Below are 21,308 nucleotides of genomic sequence, written 5' to 3'. Positions count from 1 at the left end.
AGGGTTAAAGAAATGGAGCTTTTTGTACTAAAAACAATGCAATGCTTTAGCCTTTGTCTCCAACCTTTCCTTTGTATGACCTGTCATCTTGAGGATGAAGTGCCTTCAACAGTAAAAGGCTGAAGTGGGCTGATAGAGAAGGGTATTTCAGAATGCTTAAAAATTGTTTGCAAAATAAATAATAGCAATTTAATTAAGAAGGTATGAGAAAGTGTTTTATTTTGTTACTAAATCAGGATAGACTGAAGTAAAAGATATGCCTTTGTTGTTAAAGATGTGCCTTAAGTGATTTGTTAGTTAACCTCATACATTAGTTAATGATATTTATTGACTACTAAAAGTCCTCTTTGTTTAAAAAAAAAAAAAAAAGTGCTTCTGGTGTTTTTGGGGTTGCTGGAATAAATTATCCTTGTCTGTCATGTCAAGAGTGTCAGAGATTGCTCTTCTGTATCTAATGAAATACTCTCTCTGGTGCACGTGTACTTGAACTGAAGAAGCAGAGAGAAGGAAGGAGGCTGTACAGTACACTGTAGCAGCAGCATACCTGTCCAGGATTTGTGAGAACTGAGGAGTGCCTTTTCAAAACTGAATATCAACTTGAAAAGCAGGGGGAAAACAGTGCTCATTGTTTTTGAATCTGTCTTCTAAAAAGCAGGTAGGAAACAGCTTCTCTGAAATACATGGACTAACCCTGGGATTGGAGGTGGGCTTGTGAACTCATTTATCTCAGGTGTGGTGGACTCGCAGAGCTGTGAGTGATACTGTAGAAGTGTTGGGTTTGATTTGAAGAGAAGCCTAGGCATTTATGTAACAATAATTATACTGGAAAAGCTTTGGGAATGTCCTTGCTGTTTCTCTTAGGTTGTTTACTCTTAAGAAAGAGCTCTTACCTGTATTTTCACCTTGTCTGCTGTTGGTCCACACACCACCCTCAGCACAATATCCTGTGCAGGTTTTGTGGCTTCTTGGTTTTAATACTCACTAAATCTGTTCAGCTGAGTATAGAAATTACATTCCCAGTATATATTCTGATATAGTTCTGGCTTTAAGCTATATGTTTCCTTAGTAAGGAAGCAGCTGTATGTCACTCCAGTACTAATAGTTTCCCCAGAAGGAATAATTAAGTTCTCCTGGGAGTGAAATTAGTGTCTCAGTGTGTGAATGAAAAGGGTTCAAGCTGCCAAACTACAGGTGCAGAAATGGCATTGATACTAAGATGGATAGGATCTGGTGTGTTGCTGCTTCTACACTGGCTGGCCTAGCCTGCATGCTGAGATTTGGGCTGCCTTCGTTTCCTTGTGGCTATTTCGATGTTGCTGCAGGACCAGAAGATCCTGCTGCAATGAGGCTTTGCATCCGCTCGGTCGGAGCTGACTGCTCCGTTGGAGTAGCTGTACAGAGGGATGTATGTCTGCATCAGTGACCTTCAGCTTACAGCCTGAGGAGTTAATGTAACTGCAATCACCAAAGGTAGGCTGTGAACTGGGAAGGCTGGAGACAAAGGCATGAGTCCTGCCTGCCCACTCTTGGAAGTGAAGGCCATCAGGCTCTGCAGAGAGGCTGGGAGAGTGGGATTGTTTTTCCAGCTCTGGATTTGTCTGCAGACTGAGTATAGGACATACTTTGAAACAGTGTCAAAAAGTGAACAAGCCACAGTGAATTTCAGAGTCATTGAATGCTTTCTTAAAGTTGCTGATTTTCATAATGTGATCTTCCAAATGTGAGTTAGATATGCTACAGGTTCCTATATTGAGCAGACGAGAGAAAATACATGGAAGAAATGGTAAAAGTAAAATTGATTGGCCACCTTGCCTCTGTCAGTATAATGTAGAGGACATCAGGTAGGATTTTCAAAACTTGACTTAAACTGATTTACTGTTTTGTTTTTGTTCTGTGTCCGTTCTGTACCCACCAATACAAATTACTGCAAATCTTGCCATGCAAAAACACTGAAACCTGAAAGAGAGAGCAAGACAAGTGTCTTAACAATGCAGGGTATTCCTGCTTATCTTCATGGTCTCACTTAGGAAAACCCTAAATGCATAGGGATTGTCTGCTTTTGGCTGAGAAATATAGATCAGATCCTGGCTGTGTGAGTGTTAGGAAGATCCATTGACATGCTGTTTCCTGTTATGGGTTTTAATTATTCTTTTGAAACACTGGCCGATGGCTCTAGTGATAGTCTGTCCACCTTGCCTTGTAATATTTTGGCTTTACTTTGTTTTCCAAGCTCACATTTATTTAGAATGTTATATATTGCTGTTTTCTGTGGGGTTTGTAAGGCTATCCTAATGATACAAACAAACCCTGCTCCTGAGGAATGTGGGGACAGCATGGCAAGCAGCAGGTGCAGTCTGACTCCTGCAGAGGCCGGGAGGGCAGGTGGGGGTGTCCCGCCCAGCAGGAGCCAGATCAGCCCTCCTGGTGGGGAACAATCCTGTGGGAGCAAGCTCCCGTGGCCTGCTTTGCCCTGGGAACTGGGGCCTTGGTGGGGCTAGCATATGTTTTTGGGAGAGAAAGTTCTTAGAGGGCGGGAGGTGCTGTTGCCGAGTTAAAGCCCTCCTTGGTGTCAGTTTGAATTTTGGCATGAAAAGCCTCTCAGTTCTTTAAGCTGTTTCCCTAAAGAATCCTCCCTCTTTTCTTTTTCCTTTCTTATTTTCATTTTTAAACTTCATCAAAGGAAGTGAGTTACACACTAAACATGGCAGTCCAGTCCTTTAGAAGATACCATTTTTTTTTTTACCACGCAATAGGAGGTTCCCCCAGTTGCAAGAGCAGGAGTAGGACGTGCCCTTTCAAACCGGCTCACGCATGAAAGCGGGCTCAGCGTGGCACCCCCGGCAGCCCTTGCCCAGGCCAGGGTGAGCAGGGAAGGGTTCGGGGGCGCTCTGGGGCCGGGGGCTGGTGGTGCCGGCAGGGAAGGCAGCGCGGGTGGGGGCCGGGTACCTGTGCGGGGAGCGCCGAGCGCTGACACGCCGGCGCTGACACGGGCCTGTGCGGTGCCCGTGTGTGGGGAGGGGGTGTTGCTGGCCTCTGTGTCAGCCGTAACGCTGGTATTTCAGTAATGCGGTGGTGTTCGGTCGTACTGCCAAAACCAAGCTATAAGCAGCGAGTCTTTGCTCCACTTTTCCTCGCTCCATGCCTCTGCTCCGCCCCGTCCGTGCTCCCCGCGCTGCTGAGATCAGCTTCCTGCTTTTCCTTTTCCTCGCAACAACGCTGCTACTCCTCCCCTGAAAGAGTTATTTTCATCGGTCTGGAGTTAATTTTTATGGGTGGCTGCGGGCTCTGTTTCTGACAGGCAAACACGCCAGGCTAGAAAAGCGGTATCGTGGTGATTTTGTTTTGTTGCAGCGAAGCCGGGCTGTAGGCAGGATGGTAGACTGCTGCACCGAAAACATTTCTGTGCCAGCTCCGTGACTGGGGAAGGCTCAAGAGGTGAGTGCTGGTTTTACGTCCTGTAGGTTCAGGGAGTGGATGAAGGAGGAACCAAGTGTCACAACCTACCCAGGCTCAACAGCAAGAAACGAGCAATTATATTGTTATGATCTCCGATTAGATGGTTTTGCTTCTACTAATATTGTAATGGAGTATACTCAGGAAATGATGTTTTTTGCTGTAGCAAAGATGTGTAGTCAATGAAAGTTTATACTTTGTAAATTTTCTCATTGAAAAGTGTAGATAAATATGACACAAATATAATAAATAATATAAATAAAAGACAGATGATAAAGTTCACTCCAAGCAACTTAAAATAGAAAAAAGGCTCAGGTTGTTTCAAAACTTTTAGATGCATTGAGTAATGCCAGAGAAGAGACTGTACAGTGGTTTAGTAATAAATGTGGATCTAGAACAATGTGATGTATTTGAAGGAGTGTCATGATGTTATAATACAAGGAAATAAAATTATGGAAACAAAATACAAAAAGGAGAAAGATTCTTTTTGCAGTTGCCTCCCTCAGAAAGGAAGTCAAGTTGGTTGAGAGAAAATGGAGTGTTTGGAAGAGTATCTCAGTTACAATGAGAGGGCAACTTCTATGGAAAGGCATCTTCTTACATTGTTGCAATTTTTGATTTGTTTTTCTTTATGGAGCGAAGAATGTCAATGTCACAAATTCATTAGTTAACTTTCAGCTTTTTAAGGTGAGCACCATTCTCTGTATTCCTTCTAATGGAGCTCTGAAATTATTAATCCATAACCGGTGGCAGGTTTACACAAATACTTTGGGGTATTTTGCTTTTCTTCCTCTTCATTACTTCCTGTTAACAGATTAATGGGATGACTTTGTTCGTTCTGAATGATTTTGCAGAGGACTCTTCATGAGAAGCCACTCCAAACACGTAACTGTGGTGGGTCAGCCATGGTGGGCCAGGTGTTGGATGCTGCCGTCACAGCTACAGGGCACCGATGCAGGTCTGAGCAGCTCCCCAGGTGGCAGGGGACAACAGGAAGAAATCAAATATCTTGATGAGGATCATGGGGGATTTAATGCGTCCCAGGCTCTGAGACCTGAGCAGAATTGCTTGTGCTCTTGATCCAGACCAGAGTGTGTGCTTCGAGTAGCTGTTTTCTGTGCTGCCAAATTTAATTTATTCGTTCTGCTATAAAATGAAAGAAATATAGGCTTTGATAAGTTCTTAGGTGAAGTTCTCCAGTAGCTTTGCTGAAAGCAGTTCTGGGGAAACAGAGATTTCAAAGTTTGATACGTTTTGATGGAAAATGGGAGAGGTACAGTAAATTAGAAATTTTTTCAGCTTCAGTTCACTACATGTGTAATGTTGACCCCATCTTCAACATAGATAGAAGATACACATATTATTTGAAATACAGCTCCCTGACAAAAAAGTGGAATAAAACTTATTTGACAGAGGTAATAGTGAAGCACCATGTTTAAATGGCAGCACTGTCACTGAAAGAAACAGTCCAAGCCTTAGACCCTTGCATCCTACCTTATGGGGCCGTGCTAGTGTTTTTGTAGTTGTATAATGAACTGGACTGGAGGACTGATCATTGCTAAAATTAGTGGGTTTTTTATTAGCTTAACTCTGCCCAATAAAGATAGAACTCACCACTATTGAGTGGATCATATATCATGTTAGGAGTCAGACTGGAGAACTGAACAGCTCTATTGCCCCCAAAGAATGGGTAGCAGAAACAGGACAGGGGACACAACTGCTTTTGGCTTCCAAGCTGCCTTATGCTTACTGCTTGTCAAGGAAGAGCCTTAAGGGCAGGCTAAGTAAAGTACAAGAGGAAGAGGATGTATCTTCAGAAGTAGACCACTACTGTCTGTTTTTTCTACTAGGGACCTGTATGTCTCTTTTAAACATAGTTTTGCAGTCTGGATAATTTCCAGAGCAGATAGCATCAGTTAGTTACTGATGCTGAAGATAACGTGTCTTAATTGTGATGTTGCTTTTCTCTTTCACCTGTGTTCCTTTCTGAAGTAGGTGATGCCTTGCATTGCTTGCTTTTGTGGGACCCAGCACAGCATGCTACATGCCAGGCTGTTACTAAAAGTTGCATGGGACTTTCAGTGAGTGTGTTGATCGTTGATTTTTAGCAAGATAGCTCTGTCTAGATGCAGAATACCAGTTTACTACTGATTCATTGTGCTGGTTAAATTTATAAGTCTGGAGGTGGTGCTGTAAATTATGATCAGTTAGTCTTGAGATTTTCACTAGTAGTGGACTACCTGAAAAAGAGAAGACCGCTTCACCTCCAATGGCCTATAAGAAGAATATGTATCCCTGGACAGTATAACTATCAGGTTGATTGTAGTTGCTTGTGTTTGCAGAGTTCAGGAAGTTTTTGTTAGCAGTTTTCAAGCTTTTGTTATGTGTCAGGCGCTGGCAAAAACACCAATAAGTATTTCTCCATGAATTCACTGGGGTTGTGTTTTGGCTAGGGTGGTCAAATGTTATATCCCAAGTTAAAGATCCTATTTTGAGATTTGCTAACGTAGACCTGTGCATTTGGTTAGGGCCTTGTTACCTTCTGTGAGACTCCTTGCAAGTACAGAAATCCGTGCTAGTGGATTTTGACAAGGGATTAAAGGATCAGTGTTTACTTTGCTTGGAAGTTGCTCAGATAGTAAAGAGTTGAAAATACCATCTCTGCTTCTTCCCTTGCTCTGTGAAAGTAAATTGAAAACCCATAGCAATATGTGGCAGATTGAGTCCTCAGATTTTCAAGTAATATATTAGAGTACCTTAAGCTACAAAATTATACTGATCAATGAAAACTTGATACAAACCAAAAATTATATTTGTGTGAAAGTAACAAAAGGAATGATAGTTTCAGAATGAGAAAGAAAACTTATTTGAATGTTTCTATCAAGCTTGCACAGCTTTTATAAAGCCAAAAAGATTGAAAGAACTACCTAGAAACTCTCCTTTTGGAGGGAAAAATAAGACTCTCTCTTTTTGCTGTAAATGGAGAAGGTACTTATTAAGAGTAAACCACAAGAATAATGCTTTCTTTGTTAGGCAAATTATGGCAAAATACAAGGGACCTAATACCTCAAGGAAATTGTTGCAGCTGGGCCATGACCATGGTTCTGTAAATACACAGCTTCAGCTGGTGAGGACACTGAGGTGCTGCCCCTCTTGCAGCACCTTCTTACAGTGGTGTATCCATCCTCCTCATGGACATGGTGTAACGGCAGCAGCATTCTCCATGGACTTCTGCATGGATGAGACTGGGACAGCTGCACTGGGAAGCACGGTCACAGGTGTGGAGGGACAGGGCAGGTAGATGGAGTGGTCTGCCTTGGGACTCATTCTTCCCTGATGGCCAGCTAACCTGAATTGAAACCCTGGCAGCATCTGAGATTTTTTCAGATGTGGTGAAATTTGAGTATGGAAGGACATGCTTTTTGTAACGAGAGCTAATGCTTTACAGGGTACTTCTTATTTCAAAAGCAGCCCCAAAAAGGTGCTACCAGAAAAACTTGTGCACCTCAACTGAAGATGAGCAGGATCCACTGGAGGGGAAAGCTACTCAAAATGGATCCCTCACCTTTTATCTGTTAGATCACTATTGTACAGTAAAGTGCCTTTTATGATATCAGGAGGTTAAAATATTTTCAAATTAAAGGGATATCTATATGCAGGTGTACAAACAAAATGTTTGTTTCCCAAACTAATTCCAAAGCGAAATGTTCTGTAGGAGAAATGAAAATAATTTGAGTTTTCCTGTTCCCAGCTAGGTACGAGAATGTATGTGGGCTTTTTTAAGTTTAAAATCATAGTAATATAGCTATAGATGTTCCCATACTTGGCTAAATTACTTTCTTTGATAGCTGATGCTGCCCCTTGAAGCTTGTTAGTGTGTGGAATAACTCAGAAGTAGCAATCAGGTGTGTAAACACCTGGAAGTTTCTTGGGTAAAAATGCAAGCAAATTCCATGTGAGACTACGTGCATTGACAAAAATCTCAGTAAGCAGCATTTTAGTGGAACTCACTTAAGAAGCAGGTTCTTTCTAGTCAGGACCAATAAAGAGTTACTAGGTTTCAGCTCTTTCCTTCTCCCTTCAAGTCTTCAATAAGGCAGGCAGCTAGCCAGGCCCATTTGAAAAAAAACAAAACTGTGATATATTCTAACAACACAAGTGAGGCCTTCCCGTCTGTGGCAGTGTTCATGGTTTATTCAAAGTGCTCACAGGAATAGGACTGTGGTAGAGGTTTTCCAGATTAGATGCTGGGCTTTCACTGAATGTCTGACTTTGAGTCCCTGCTCTGTGAATTCTGAATTTGCACCTGGAAATATCTGCTGCAGGTACTGACATTTGCTTTCTGATGGACCTCTAGTGAGACAAGGAATCCAAATCAATGTGTTGATGAAGTGCTGGTTAGGCAGAGGAAGAAGAGGTACTTTGCAGATGAGCTTTCCTAATAAAATGAATATATTCTAAATATTGTCATCAATTTACGCTGTTGCTTCTGACTAAATTTCCTGCAGTATGAGTTGACAGATGTACATAAAAGTAGATAAATCCTTTGCTCCTGACAGTTCTGAGAGATATCAACTTGTCCTGCAAGTCCTTGAAGAAAGGCATCTTCAGTTGACTGATATTGTTTAGCACATTTCTGCTGAGTAATTAAGGTGCAAATAGAGGCTGTTGAGATGCTTAGGCTTCAGTCAGTACTGTGTTTGTTTTAAGATGGTCAGCCTCCTTGATTTATGCCTGGAAATAATTCTCAAATGTTGTGCCATCTCTGGAAGATGAACGTAATATGCTCCCTTAGTGAAATATCTCAGGGAGGCAGAGGCAGCTACCCAACTAACCAAAGTTCCCAGGTGGTGTGTGGTAAGACCTCTAGGAAAGGCAAATTATGGCTATCTGTTGGGGTGATAAAAGCCTGGTCAATATAATAAACCAGTTATGAAAAGGAAATGTGCCAGCCCAGGTATTTGCAGCACTAACAAAGTACATGCTTTGTACAAAGTACCATGCTTTGGCTGATCTGCATATTAAGAAGTGATAGAAGCTCCAGTAGGAGCTTCCCATTTTAATTTTACTGCATGGAGGGAAGTATTTAAAGTGTGGCTGTGGTATTTTGCAATTTCTAGTCTTTTTCAGTCTGCCACTGATCTATTTTTTTTATTGTGTGGCTACTTCGCAAACCAGCCTACTGTGTGGTGTTTGCTTTTATCTTGCATGTGCCTGAAGAAAAGTATATATTGATAGATACACACATAAATGCATACATCTGTGTATATATGAATATGTATGTCATATAAAAAGTGTGTGTTCCTTTCTTATAATAACAGGACAAAATGGGCTTCAGTGGCTATTCCTAATCCTCGTTCACTGAAAATGTTGTGTAAGACAAGACAGTGTGACTTGGCCTAACACGAGATACATGAGTAGACCTCTACTACTGTCTACCACTCATTTCATCAGTGAAATTTTTTGGCATGCTATTTTAGACCAGTAGTGAACCCACTGTTTCATTGCTCTTACCAAAAAATATTTTCTGTGTAAAATACATAAATAAAATAAAGAAATAAAATTAGAGTGAGTCAAATGTTTGTGAAAGTCTTAAGAGTGGCCTTACCTTTTATATGATGTTGGACAGTTAAGGCTGCAAAATATTGATACTATTTTTATTGACAATGCAATTAGACCCTGAGATTGGCTCAGTTGGTTAGAGCATGGTGCTAATAACATCAAAGTTGTGGGTTTGATCCCTGTATAGGCCATTCACCGAAGAATTGGACTTGATGATCCTTGTGGGTCCCTTCCAACCCAGAATATTCTGTGAAATTAGGCCTGTTTAAAAACTAGAGAAATACATTTAGGGCGTGCCTATACAACCCTCTGAGTGCTGCAGAACTGTTGTCTCACTGCCTCTGTGTTGAAGCCTTATTGAAGTCTTGAAGGGAGAAGGAAAGAGCTGAAAACCTAGTAACTCTTTATTGGTCCTGACTAGAAAGAACCTGCTTCTTAAGTGAGTTCCACTAAAATGCTGCTTACTGAGATTTTTGTCAATGCACGTAGTCTCACATGGAATTTGCTTGCATTTTTACCCAAGAAACTTCCAGGTGTTTACACTGTTGTCTCACAGTACCTCTGTGACTGGGCCCCTGAGCAGTGAGTGGCAAGAAACAGCTCTTGGTGATTTAGTGACCTAAAAGGGTAAGGTGTCCTCCACTTTAGAGAACCAAATGTGCTTTGGGATCAGTCTTTCTGTGGGTTGTCTGTGTAAAGCAGATCTGACCAAGACTTAATTTGCTAGACCTGTGAAGCAAGGTGCAGGCGCTGCCTGCTGAGATCAGGGGCCAACTGAGCCAAATACCAGCTTTAAACATCACTTTGCTGCTCATGCCTCACCATTTTGAAGGAACCTTCTCTGCTTAATTCTGACACTAAGGCTTGCAATGCTCATTTTTCTTTTCTTTCACGTGTTGGTATAGTTGTGGTACCACTGTTTTCCACCTTCAACTGAGCTGGAAATAGGTCAGAGCTCCTTAGTCATACCATACTCATAATTTGCACTTTTATACCATTTTTCACTGGAATTGCCCAAATGATGTATAGGATGTAAAAAGCTAGTTGACACCTTTGTGACTGAAATGACTGAGGCAGATAGAGGCTCTGAGTCACAGGGAGGTTGAGTGTGAATTTAAGGAAGTCTTTTTGGCTTCCTTTAGAGGTCTGGAGAACCAGACATTTCCTTATTTTGGGGATGGGGAAGGGAAGCTGCTGCTGCTGGAATGGAGTTCCAAAATGGTAAACTTCATGGGGGTTTGTGTGAGAGGGGTGTTATAAAATGGAGGGGTATGTGTGTATGTGATAAGTAACACCTGATGCTCACTGTATTAGATTCACCTCTGACCAGCAATGCAAAACAGTTAAAAAGAAAATACATAAATAGCAATCCCTACTCTGTGGAGGAAGAGTAGCATCATGTTCTTCCAGAGCATGGCATTAGAGTGGCAGCAAAGTGATTTCCAGAAACAAAAAAAAGCCTAGTACAGTCTTGCCTAAGGTGTGTACAGGTGCCTGTGATTCAGTCCCTCAACACGTAATGCAAATTAACTCAGAGTAAAAAAAAATGGATCTGAGTTTATTTTAAAACGAAGGTGTTGATGTGGAAAACCAGTACCAGTGTTTCACTTTTCTAGTATAGTTGAAATGACCATTCATTTGGAGAATGAATATTTGAGATTTTCATGTAAAATTATACTGCCTTAAATTTCTGGTGCTTACCTGACTGAAGGTGTTGAACAGAGAACTGATAAAGCATTACAAATTTTTATGAAGCTTAGTAAGATTTTTATAGATGTTAATACTATTCATCAAAGTGTTACTTTAACTCATACATGAAATACATGTTTAACGTATTCCGGTTCTCTCTGAGTTTTGCATGTTATTAGGTGGATGGTTCTTCTGTGACTGAGATACGTTACCTAAACACCCAGGAGCTTTGTCCAAGCCTACACACAACTTTGTGGTAGAGGAGGGATGTGAGCTGGAGTAGGACCACTTGGCTTGCTATGCTGCTGCTTAGCAGTTTAATCCGTGTCACTTGAACGGGTGCTTCACAGGTAGCGACATTAGTCAGAGAAGGCTTGTCCACTCCTGAAGAGGAACAGACAGCTACCTATGGGTTAGAAACAGCACAGCCTTATCTACTCCCAGGCATGTTTAGGAAGAATAGAAGTTGAATTTGGCCTTGATGTGGGCCAGAAGTGGGAAACTAACACTTAGCCGTGCTAGGGAACATGGACACGGACCATCATGAACATGGATGCAAGGACTGTATCACGGACCTACAAGGACTCTTGTCAGTGCTTTAAGGGATCAAAAACCTTGTCTTGCCCTGGCAGCCTGACTGCAGAAGCTGCTAGGCTGCAGGAATTGTCTGTGGCCACTAGATGACTCCTTCAGCCTGCTGTTAGATAAACTCAAGAGGAAAAAAAGCTGTGAAGAGCTGGTACAGGAAGGAGGGGGCTGTTCTGGGTCCGTTCTGAGAGACATGCACCAGAATAAACGGGTTATGTATCTCCCAGCTGCTGGAAGTGTTAACGTGGTTTTTAGTTAAGTAGTTACAGGATAATAAACATCTACTGATCACTAATTTGTGGTGTTTGTTGATAAGTACTTCAAAAGGATTTGCAAAACAAAGGTCTAAACGTTTTTAAGGTCAGGCTGGATTCACTGAGGCAGTGAACGTCTAAAGATGCTAATTTTACAAGTTGTGCTACTTGTTGTGTAGACTACAAGTGATAGTTTTATGTCAAGCTCTGCTGTTCCAGCTCTTACTTTGCAAGCTTTCACGGAAACACTAAAAACTTCACCCAAACCAGCAACAACATAATACTATCTTTACTGCTTCTTTGCATCTTTCAGGTTGGTGAATGAAGCCTTTTAGGCTGGGAAAAATGTAAACAGACTGTATCGAAATTAAGGCCCAGGCAGAATTCTCACAACCTTGCTACAACTTTCATTGTATATGCAGAGGGTCCACTCACTTTATGATGCTCAGGATTAAATAATCTTCCTGTCATTTAGAGACAGTGTAAACAATGCTTCAGTTTCATAAACGTGTATTTGCCAGTGTCTGTATTAAGCAGGTAGTTCCTTTATCAAGGTAATTAGTTGATGAGGTGGTACTATTGTTGCTCCATGTGTTTCCTGACATCCATTTTTATTTCTGAGACGTAATAATGAATCATTAGTTGCCATTAAATATGACTAGTTCCTGGTGCAGAGTATGTGCTGGATAAAACAATAGTGCACATGGCTGATTTATTTTTTTAATTCAAAATTGCTTTTGTAAGACAAAAATCCTATAGTGTTGAGACTTGACCCTGAACTATGGCTTGATCTGTGAAGGTGCTATATTATTCTCTGAAGCTCTAATGTCTGAGTGCTTCAGTGTTTGTGGTAAGCGTAGTACTAGTCCTGTTTTTAAACTTAATACACATTAAGAGTGTCATGTTCAGAAGTTTTCTTCAGCTACAGTTTTCCCTTTTCTCTCTGAAGTACTTAAAACCTATTGATAAGTCCAAAACCTCTTTTGAATTAGCTTCCAGAAATGCAGTTCTGGATTGAGTCTTTGCAAACCAGGACTGGAATTTTCTTGACCCGAAACTATGTCTCTTTTCAGGGTTATGTTTACCCAGCAGCATATTGGGGTTCACACATTCTTTGGATGTGTGACAAAGACATGATATAAAAGCAGCTTTGTATGAGATTTTCAGTTACCTTCTATTTGTGCATATAGGATATGTGTGTAATACAGTTCTTTATATAAATACACAAACATCCCCTGTCTCTCGTTTTCCAACTATACATACTTTGGCATATATGCACAGGCATCCTTTCCTTTCTCCCTACCTTGTATCTGCCCCAAGACCCCATCTTTGAGATTTGTATGTTTGAAAGCCTTAGATGGCAATTTTGTACTGATCTAAAGGGAAACTGCATGACCTATAATTTAGACTAATGAGGAGAAATACTGAAATAAGGAAATTGTTTTCTAGCATTTGCTTAAATCATTTCCATCTTTCTTGCTGCTGCATCATCATTTTATTTGTTTACACTGAGTGTTCTGTTTAACTTGCCTTCTGAGATTTTCATGTTTTTATCTGTTTACTTAAAAGCTATAGTTCTAAGGAGATGCCTTGCTTGGTTTAATTGAATGGTCAAGGAGGAAGGTTCAGGGGCAAGGCCAGGGGCAAAGCTAATCGCTGTCTATTTAAACTTGGTTTGACCGTATTCAGTGTGTTAATCTCGTATTTGCTTCAAGAGAAATAAAATTGTGCTGCAGCGTGCTAATATCAGGCTAATAGAATGTTTAAAAAAAATTAAAGAAAAAATGCCTAATCCTGTAGTTCCCATTAGCTTCTCACTTTGAAAAGTGTTTTATTGTTGGATTTATGCTACTTTTTCTGCTGCTGTCAGTGATGGTTGTAGATATGAATAGAAGGCAGCATGTAGCATAGATCAAAGTGAGGTGAATGAGCTGAATTGGAAATTCACCATGCTTGAGCTAATCTGGCAGTGGAAATGACATGAGCGGCTTGATTTTATTTAGAGCTGTGTAAAGGGAGAGGCATTCATGTGTGTGCATGTGTGTGGGTCCTATCTCCCCAGCCCTCTGCTGCATCCCTCTACTTGCTCTCCTGGGCCCCAAGTGACGTGCTTGGGGATGCACATGTTATCAGCTCTGAGGGCATCTGGCATTTCAGGAATTAGTTGGGCTGCTGCAGCAGTTGGGAGCAGAAGGGACGAAGGTATATTTTATGTTCAGCCCCTCTCTGAAGTGGCTGAACTGAGTCAAGCAGCAGGGAAAAGGCTGAGTGAGACCTCCAGCTCGCAGGACTTGGTGTGCTTGCCTGCCTTGTCCACTGACTGTCATGGGGTGATAGAACAGCCAGTCCCTTGGATATTGCTTTGTTTCAGCCCTTAATATAGTCTGTTTTCAGCGTGCTTAATAGGCATACTTTGTAATGTTATGTCTCGTTGTACAAAGACCCAGGAAAGGGAGTACTGAGAATGGTTGGGCAGAAAGAGATAATGAGAGTTGCATTGTGTTTATTTAGGGGGAACAAAAACCCTGAAACACAAAACAAACTCTTTCAGAGTCTGAGAAACTTTTCTGTATGAAGAGGAGAATTTTGTTTGAGACAAGGTTGTACAGCAGTTTTACTTAAGTTACTGTATTTAGGATTCAGAAGGAAAGCTTCAGATATTTCTTTACCCACTTATAACAGTTTTCACCTCAAATACAAGCATTTGATTATGAAGTAAGATTTAATTGTAAATTTGAAATCCTGTTGAGGACTGTTTGCAGATGTCTGAAAAAGTTCATATTTTTCATTTATGTATTAAATTACATAACTGTAAACTGAATGTGTCTTAAAACAAGAGCTCCTAAAATTTTTAATTCATCCTGCAAAACCCCAGGATATTTTCATACATTACATTTTGCAAAGGTCTGTACCTGTATTGGTACCTGGTATTGTACATAGTCTGAAGTACAGGTGACATTGCATTAGAGCTCTCATGAAGTTTCTGTCAACTGGAGTCTTTCCTAGCATCAGTTTTAGAAGTCAGGTTTCATTTTTTAGTGCCAATATTGACACGGTTCTGAGACGGGTGTATTTAGCGTTTGCTCTGAAGAGGGTGTGTTCTTTGATGTGCATCCAGAAAATTGTTTTGGTGTGGGTGGGATTTCTATTGTACATGGGCACCGGGGTGCCCTCTAGGATTAGATTTCCTCATCCTCCCAAAGCTGCTTTGAGAAGAATGCTTTTTGTACTGCTGAGAATTGGATTTGGCGTAAAAGCCTGTTGCAGTGCATTGTGTACCAACTGCCTAGGCCACCCTACGGTGCACGAGAAGTCCTCCCCTACCAGGGTGACCCAACTCCTACCATCTTCTTTACCCTTCCTGACTTTCAGAACAGGAAACCTATGGGAAAAGAGTGCTGAAATGCTTAAATAGCAGTTGTTAGTACTAATACCTCATTTTAGGATGATATGCATGCTAATTTCACTGGTTTGTTGAGAATCCTTTGATGTCAGCCATAATCTCAGCCTGTCTTCTTTCCAGCATCGTATTTTCAGGTAATTTGCAACTAAACAATCTATTTATGGGTTGTGCCAATGCATCATGCTGGATAAGAGAACACATCACTTTTTGCATGTGAAGTAAGGAGGATAAAGAATCTGTGTTTATTTAATAAAGCTCAGTTCCCTAACTGAGATTGCAGCAGAAACTCCACATGAGGTGGTACTAGGCACCTAAAAGTAACACCTGACACTGGCCAAGCTGGCAGCCAGAAGTCTTTCTCAAGCAGTTTAAAGTTGCATATTGAGTCTACAAAGAGGTGGACTGTTTGTATCAAAGGTTTTACAGCCTGAGATGGGCAGCAGTTCCTGTGTGAAAGTGGAATCTTGATGGTAGCTTGAAATATATTCTGAATTTCTGAATTGTTTCTGTTATTCCCTCTCAAATGTAAAGGAGCAGCAAAACAGTCTTCTAGTACAGGACTTGATATTTATTTGTATGTAATACCCATTACATCCACGTGATTGATGGGTTATCTCGTTTTATCTTGTGGTATATTTCTGCATCAGACACTTTCTTTATATTTGGTAGAGATCTGTAACACCTCAGTTTGTGATAGAATCACTAATGTGATCTCACAAACCTGTAAGTGCTATTCATTAAAAATAAAAAATAAAATAAAAAATCACCTGACTTAAAGGCATCACAAACCCAAACCCAAACAACAAAAAAAATCCCCAACTATGAATAATTTTGTGTATACCACAGCTCTGCAGTCATCCTTGACTTTGTGCTGTTGACTGTCCATATCGCTGGAATGGGTAAAAAACACTGAATAGTTTTCTTTACGCTGTATTGTTGTTGTATTATTGTTTTTTCACAACAACTGAGTCTTAGTGCAAATGCTTTGCAGATACGGCAACAATACATTCATTATTTTGTAAGAAACAACTAAATTACGTATATGCAGTGTTGGAGACTCAAAGTATCCTCTTTTTTTGTCTAATGGACACAGATGAGGCATAGTAAGGAAATCCAGGTGGAAACTTTAAGACTTGTCTTGATGCCACTTTCTCCTGTGCTGGTATAGGCACTAGGACTGGAACTGGGTGTGTTTATCCAGAAAACATGTAAATGGGCAGTTCACTTATTTTGTTTCCTGACTAAGTTTTATTAAAAAACAGTCATCTTTATTTTTAAAAGTTTAAATAGTAGCAAGATATTTGTGGTTTTCCCCTCTGTCCCTGGCAAAAAAACTATTTTAGTTGACCATTCCGATAAGGTCTGTTACTGCATGATTACATAGCGTTGGGGAATGAAGGAAAATACTGTGCTGCTCAGCAAATACAGTCTACAAATACAGGTTAATGGTTAACTACATTTAAGTCTGGAAATGATCGTATATTAATTACAGTTAATTATGAGATGATACAGGCACATGGCTGTGCAATGTGCTCAGAACACACTGTAACTTCAAAGTGTGCTGTTAGGAAAAGGATTTGGGTATTACCGTGTCATTTTAAGACAGAAATACTGTTCTTCACAATGAAATCACCAAAGAGCCTTCATGGCCGTGTCTGGTGCTGATGTGCAGGCTCATCTTCCTCAGTGAGCTTTTCATATATGTACCTCTAAAGAAAAATGAATCAACTCCCATTTGAACTGCAGTGATAGCAACTTGTCCAGCTGTGCGGATCTCTGCCTGTGCTTGGCCCCAGAGCACATAAAGCAAAGGTAGTTTCTTCTGATGCATTTTTGGAACTGCTTTGAAACTCGTCCCTTTTAGAGTTGCCTTTAGGCAACTCCTAGCGCGCTATGTTTTGGCTTCTGCATATCTCTTGGCTGCACACCAAGCTGTGATACTTAAGAGTGTGCTGTGCTCTCCTCTGACTCTCCTTCTCTTTTGGGGCAGCCTCTGTGAAATCAGGATTTTTACAACCAGTTTTCCCTGCCTTCCTGCCCTTAAATCAGTGGCTGTGACAGCAAAAAGAATTTTCTTTCTGGATTACTTTTCTTCAAGACAAAATTAATCTGTTGTTCATCCTGTGGTCTTTATCCCTTTTATAATACTACTACTAATATTTATTATTATTGGCTTGCACCTTTTGCTGAAAGTCAAGAATCTAAAAAAAATTTCAACTTGTATGACAGTGACTTCTGTGTGCAATCCATCTCACTCAAGTTTTGCAAGGTCAGCAGGAGTGCTGCAGCAAGTGAGAGCTCAGAGGTCACAGCTTTAATATCCTGGGAATATTTACATGAAGGCATAACTTCTCCACCAAAGCTCCCTTCTGTTGACCTCGGGGATGACTTGTGTATCCGAAATGGAGCCCAAATATCAGCTCTTGCAAGTTTGTGAGAACAGAAAGGGGAGGCAGGGTGTAAATGCACTGCCATGAAGGGTAGCATTCATTTTCCTGCTCCCCGGCTGTTGACTGGCCATCCACATGGTCTGCCTGGTGTCCAGGTATTGCTGCAGAAGGCAGGCATCTTCTGAGGGTCCCCTGGCATATTTGCCAGCCCTTGGAGACATCTTGGGTATTTCAGGCCTCACAGGTAATGATGGCCTGTTTTTAGGCAACAGTGTCCCATTCTATGTTGTTTGACTCCATTTCAGAGCGATGAAGTCTCTACTGAATTGGCAAAATTGAAGTCTATAAAGCAGTACTTTTATTTCAAAGAGTAACTTTTCTGAAGCTCTTAATAAAAATGCAGTAATTACTGAAATCATTGTCAGGGTCATGACCAGCTGCTGCATCAATCTCCCAAGGCAGTCATGATTATCCAGTTTTCTTTAATACGCTGGCGATGTTCATTGTGTTGGAACTCATGCTAAGGAAGAGGTGCAGGGCTGATGGATGATAGTGGTTGAGTTGGTCTGTGTGTGATATTGGTGGAGGGGAAAATAAGTTGTCCTTTTACCCTTTCAGGTTGCTTCCATTCTCTGTCAACATTCCAGTTAATGTTTTTTAAGAAACAGCTTTGTGGTACCTGTAAATACGTTTTATGAGGAGAGGAGAAAGTACTTAGATAGTTGCTTTCAGTAATTACATATTAATATGAATACTCATACATCTGAGTGGTTGCACAAAGTAATTAAGCAACCAAGACATCAACATTTCTTTTTAAAAGAATGATTTTTTTTTTTACCCTTTTTAAGTTTGATTTGGTTTACAAATTATTTGTAACTGGCCACTCACTGTTATGGTAAAACTAATTTTGGGTAACTAAGCAATGAATGTTTAACATCATAAAAGATAACTCCTGCAGTGAATTTAAAGTTGCTTTCTGTTGTATAGTACAGACACAAATATGTGACTTGGCACTGGGGGATAATAATCCCTAGCTGACACCTAATGCTTCTTACTACTGCATTACTATGACTCTTCACAGAGGAGTTAATAGGTGTTGTCCCTTGTTTTGCAGAAAGCTGGAATAGGACATATGTTTTGGGTTGCCAGCTAGATAGATAATGAAGTAGAGCCCTTTCAACACCTCCAGTTCTGTGTTCAGTCTTACATGGCCTCTTGATTTTTACAGGAAAAGTCAGTTATGAAGTGCAGTGCTAAACGTAACAAACTTCCCTAATTAAGATCCAGAATTTGGGAAAGATTTGGAAATGATGCCTACTGATTGAGTATACTTTCTTAAGGATCTCTATGTAGGAAGATTTTCTGTCTTTGCAAAAGAGTGGACACTGACACTGATCAGCATCCAAACAGTTCTGTTCTCATAGATCTAAATGGGAAAAGCTTTTGGGAAAACCGTGAGACTGTGTGTCTTCTTGCCAGCAAGTTGCTACCTGATCCACAGTAAGATGATGCTCCCATCCCAGCATGCCTCCTTGTTATTGCACCCAAATTTATGTGAGGGCTGCCTTGAAAGTCCAGCTTTTACCTCTTCTGCATAATTTATATGAACCTGAAGAGGAAGAATAGGACTGAAAATGTAGCTGAAGGCACACTCAGATTAAAATTATCAAAGAGCACAAAGCATCACAAATCTATACATTTATAGCAAGTTTATGTAATCTGTAAGTGAAACTTGGCACCATAGTACAGTTTTAATGTTGTATTCCTGAGATGAAACAACAAAACCAACTGGGATTATTTACCTTAAAACCTCCACAGCTTTGTTCTAAAACTATTGTAAGTCTGATTTTAAATACATCTTTGTGGACTTGTAATCATATTTAGTATGTCTTTATTTTCTTAATTTAAATACAGTGCCTCCTATCCTGAGATATAATCAGACTGGACAGGGATTACGAAGAAGGCAGCCTCACTGTGAGAGAGTCCCTACTTTCCTTCAAATTAATTTGGAACAGAAGTCTTACTCGAGTGTAGTTCTTTAGTAAGACCATTTTCTCTGTCAGACCTGATGTACTGAAAATGTATATGGATACAAACACACCAGATATATTTGGAAAAGGGTTGTTTTCTTATTTCATCTATCTTGATTGCAGTCTTTTTGTATATGGGTTAATCCTGCTGCTCTTGGTGTATATAGTTTTATAGAAAGCCTGACAAGAGGGTATGCATATAGTCTTCTAAAATATACACAACAGTATGGGTAAAGGTAGAGCTCCTGACAAGTCTTGCCTAAACTAACCAGAAAAATATTTTTTCTGTGGTTTATTTCATACATATTTCTGTGCTTTTCCAGATTCTCAGACTGCCTAGAAACTAAGTTTTTCACCTTTTTTTCCACTTCAGGACTGCTGTTGGAAGTCAGTCCAATAAAAGTTAAAACTGCTAGGGAAACACTTCTGAGATTTTATTTATTTTTTGTACACGAAGAAAGAAGAGACCACAAAGCTGTTGGCTGATGCTAGAACAGCGTGTTGGGGATAAAATAATTTCTTAATGCTAAATCATAGGTGTGTGTACGTAGATATTTTTAATATCTGGGGCCATTATTTGGACTGTCTTTTTTAATCTGGTTAATCACAAGGTGTAAAAATAGAAGTAGCCACTCTAGTTGATTTTAGAAACTGACAGATAAAATGGAGCAAAAGATATTCTAATGTTGAGTACTTTGCTCCACTAAGGTTTTTGGGTTGGAAGTTTTCTGGTTTGGTGTTTTGGATGTTGTTTGGTTTTTGCCTCAATATTTTGTGGAGTGAAAGAATTTAACAGGGTGGTTTTATTTCTTTCCTTTTTTTCCTTCATCATCATTCAGTATATAACAGTGTTCTGTAGGATTAAGAAGAATTAATAGTCATCATTTGTCTCTTCGCTGTACTATTTTCCAGTCTCCTGTAAAAGAGCTTTAATTTTTTAATACTAAAGTCTGTCAGATAATTTAAAACCAAAACAATGGATGAGATTTTATCATTAGTTTTATTTCTTTCTTTCTGTTCTGAGAACATATTAATTTCCAATTTATTTTCGGCATTAAAAGAAAATCAGATAAGATAAGGATCCTGTTGAACTGAACATAGCAGGGCTCGAAAGATATATTGTACTCCCATGCATCTCCCATCTAGAATCACAGTTTCCTCAGCTTATTAAATGACAAGGTTATAGTTCCAGAAAAAGGAGTGCTGCTGCAGTTTTGCGCACCTGTCTGTCCATTCCACCAAAACTAGAAGTGTGGCTTGAATGTTTGAATGTGGCTGGTGTGTGGACTAACTAGGGAAGCACGCTGGTGGAAGAGAGTGCTCAGGAATTCACAGCAAAATCAGGTTTAAAAGACTGTTTCGGCTGCAGGCTGGTTGTAGAGCTTCTGTGACAAATCTGCTGAATGCAAAAGCTGGGAGAATGATAGGAATGTGCATTGTTTGTCCTGCACAGCTCGGCTTTGGGTAGGAGAGTTAATTGAGTTCTTCCTACGTCTTTACTGTGTTTGATAAAGTTAATTTTAGACCTGATTCTGCCTTTCCTGGCAGCTCTGCTATCCTGTTGGGCTGAGTGTGGGAGAAAGGGAAACGGGTCACATGCACAGAAACTGGTCTTGCAGACAAAACCTGGCGGGCAGCTTTGGTGACGCAGAGCTGAGGCTGCGATCTGTTTATCCGCTTGTCGTTCTGCTGGCTCGGCTGCAGGAATAGGACTGGGGACTAATAGAACTCTTTCTGTCGTTAAAGTGAGCGCTGACAGGGAGGCTGTCTGCTGAGTCAGGAAATGTCGGGTTTGCATCACTACTTTTAGGAGTGTGTATTTAGGGAAAAGATGGTTACTCCTAGTGCGCTTTCGTGTACATGCACTTTCTCCATTTTTTTAACAGCAAACAGCAGTTTGGCACCGCAGAGTTTTTAATTTGGAACACTCCAGTTAATG

The 21,308-nt window shown here is 40.4% G+C and overlaps 1 protein-coding gene across 16 annotated transcripts in view; it reads left to right on the top strand.

The window, feature by feature from the left end:
- BBX (BBX high mobility group box domain containing) overlaps positions 1-21,308 on the top strand; it is a 154,325-nt gene that overhangs the window by 31,436 nt on the left and 101,581 nt on the right. The window contains exons 1-2 of one of the 16 annotated variants that reach the window (XM_064644166.1): positions 2,766-2,861; positions 3,352-3,435. The exons of the other annotated variants lie outside the window; for them this stretch is intronic. The gene's annotated coding sequence lies outside the window, so the exon portion shown is untranslated. Of the gene's footprint in view, positions 1-2,765; positions 2,862-3,351; positions 3,436-21,308 lie in introns of those variants that run through there. 16 annotated transcript variants of the gene reach the window in all.

Source organism: Pseudopipra pipra, chromosome 2, assembly GCF_036250125.1.
Source record: "Pseudopipra pipra isolate bDixPip1 chromosome 2, bDixPip1.hap1, whole genome shotgun sequence".
NCBI classification, from domain to species: Eukaryota; Metazoa; Chordata; class Aves; order Passeriformes; family Pipridae; genus Pseudopipra; species Pseudopipra pipra.
Note: the sequence above shows the minus strand (reverse complement) of the source record. Positions and strands in the feature narration are given on the sequence as shown.